The sequence below is a fragment of the Buceros rhinoceros genome, unplaced genomic scaffold (genome assembly GCF_000710305.1).
Source record: "Buceros rhinoceros silvestris isolate BGI_N320 unplaced genomic scaffold, ASM71030v1 scaffold5563, whole genome shotgun sequence".
In the NCBI taxonomy this organism is placed as follows: Eukaryota; Metazoa; Chordata; class Aves; order Bucerotiformes; family Bucerotidae; genus Buceros; species Buceros rhinoceros.
Genome location: NW_010401719.1, coordinates 1 through 2,924, shown reverse-complemented (window position 1 = coordinate 2,924; position 2,924 = coordinate 1).

Below are 2,924 nucleotides of genomic sequence, written 5' to 3'. Positions count from 1 at the left end.
CAGCACTGCTGGGTGATGCCGCCGTTCCCACTGGACTCCAGCCATCGCTTGGGAGCAGTTGTCTGGAACAGCAGCAGGTCTTCAGGAGCTCAGAACTGACAGACAGCTCCTTTTTTCTTCCTTTAATTTTTATCAGTTTACAAATTTATGCTGTCAGTCTGAAGGACACCATTCAACAGCCACTGTACAAACACTCTCGTTACCGGCTTAGGGAAACAATTGCTGCGTCCGAATGCCTGTGGGACCTTCCCAAATCCTTGTCAATTAGTGTCAGCAACGTTACTTGGCGTGTTCCAGCAGCTGTCAGAGCCGCTATCAGGCACCGCTGTGCGGAAGGGTTCCAGCGTTATGCCGTTGTGCAGGACAGATACTCACGTCCTATCGTCTCTATCTCCTGCCGTTAACTGCAGGAGCCTGGGTTTGAGGGGCTGGGGTGGGCTTAGCAGCCTGTTGCTTTGCTAATTGCAGCTCTCACATGTCGCTTTTGTTTTCCTGTCACCAGGGTGAATCAACTTGTGATGCCACCAGCCTCCGTGAAAGTCTGAGACGGTGAGTGACCCAAACCAGCAGTTGGTTTCAAGCTGCCCCTCTGCTCCAAACCCCCTGTCGAGCCATTTCTTTCCTTCTAAATTGCGAAGTTAACCTTGGACAGCCGTAGTGTGACCTTGCTACCCTCAACCCGAACTGCAGCAATTCAGGAACAGGGAAACAGGGGTCAACTCACGTTGTCCTGTGTTGGTTTGTGTCCCGACCCCTGGTGCTCCCTTCCTGGAGCAGACAGGACCACGCAGCCCCTACTGATGGACCAGCAGCAGGTGTGAGTGTCTGAGGCCAGAACTTGTGTTCCTAAACCCTGCCGCTGCAGTGCTCTGAGCCCAGCAGCTCACCCCCCAATGACCAGTCCTCGCACAGTCCACATTTTCTGCAGAAAAATGTTTCCTCCAGTGCATGAACTTGCATGTTGTTACTGGGGCTGTCCCCAGTACAACCCTCAATCCAGGGCAAAGAGCTGTGGCCTCGGCAGCGACCAGAGCGCGTCCTGCTCCCGCTGCCCTTTCCTTTCCCTGCATTCGTGCTCCTCTTATCGCTCACCGGCAGTCACAGCACTGCAGCCCAGAGCTGCAGCCACTGATGAACACTTCCCAGCACAGCACTGTAGCCAAAATTAATTAAAGCATGTTTTGAAGAGATTTCTTTCCCATAAATTAAACGCATTGAAAGGCTAATCACAGCATCAGAACTGAGAAACACACTTCAGAATGGCCTTTCAGGGGAGAGGATTTAACACAATCTCTGGTACAGCAGATGTTATTGCCGCAGAGGGGAGCGTCGTCTGGTCCAGGCCGAGGATGCGATAGGCCTGCCCGTGCCTTGCAGGCTGGGCAGGGGGTGTGCTCACGCTTCATTATTTATCAGTAGCTTCTAGACAAAGGTTTGGATTCGGTTATTTTTTTTAAAAAAAAAGCGCCTCAAAAAATCTAGGAGGAAATTTTAGGTGGTGTTCCTGTAACTTGCCTTATGAAGCGCTGCACACTTGGGTCCTGTGCACACCCGGGTGTTTCACTGGGCTTGGGTCCCTTTTGGTCCAGTTTGACACAGGTTGCTAGAGCCCAGGCCAGCATTACAGGGAATTTTTCTATAACCCAGCAGTCACTGATTTTGAGAGTCAGAGGCAATTTCCTGCATAACATAGAGCACAGAACCTCTCTCGGGAAATCCGGCAGCGAGAGAACTGCTTATCCTTTCCCCTTAAAAAGCAGCTGGTCACTTAGATAGGCCACAGCACGCACAAGTGGCATCTTCCCACTCGACAGATGTGCTGATGTTGCACTTCACAGCAAGCGTGTGTTGCTGGTGTGCCGGGAGAGCAACGATGTCTGCTCTCCCCCGCTGGCAGCAGGACTGAGCGCTGAGCTCCGTGGCTGGGCTGTGCGCGCTGGGCTGCCTGACCCAAGCTGGCCAAAGCACAGCGGCTTTGGCAGGGGCAGTTCAAGGCGAGAGGCAGTCCCTGGTTTTGGTAGTAAACTGACGGGGTTCAAAACAGTCCAGCCAACAAGAACCCTGTTACCTGCTGAGCCGTTACAACCAGTTGTACCCACACAACTGACATCGTAAACAAGCCACGGGCGATGCCCTTAACTCCTGTGGACAGGAGGCCAAACGCACTGCTGGTTCACCTTGCGTTCACCAGCCTGTGCCTGGGCCACAGCGTGTTTGTGTTTCTCATTCCAGAATGGGACAATATGTCCCAAAGTGCCATCTCCGCTCTGCTTGAGCTTTGCTAGTCCCCAGCTTGCACGGCGACAAGGCACAAGCTGGACCCTGCCACAGAGCTGGGGCACAGGCATTCACCATTACCAACTCCTTCCTAACCATTAACCACCCTCTTCTCTTCCCTGTTTGCAGTTGGCCAGTGAAGGAAATGACACATGGACTCGTGCTCCCACCACTATCACCCCATCTCAAGATTGAAGCCCTTCTGTACTGGAAACCAGTGGCTCTTTCAGCTCCACATGGCCCTGGGAGGGTTATCCAGCCCCAAATCCATCCCACCCCTCCAGCCTGCAGGGTCAGGCACCCGGAGAGGAGCAGGGCAGCCTGGAACACAAGAACTTCTTGAGCATAAGGATGTTCACAGGTTCCTCTGAGCGTCGAAAGCATCTGGACCCCAAATGTGCTACCCAAGTGAGTGACTGTAGATTGTATATGGTTTTAGCTGTAGCCAACAAAGTCCGCATCGTTTATAGGGCAACTGACACCCTACTGAATGCTGCTGTTCTGTCAGCAGTCCCACGCCGAGACTGCACTAGTTGGGACCTATTCTGTACATCACCTTTTCCTTAACACTGAAGGCTCAATTCAGATTATTATTTTTTATTTAAATATGTTGTAAGATGCTTTAACTCTGCTGAAAACATTAGATG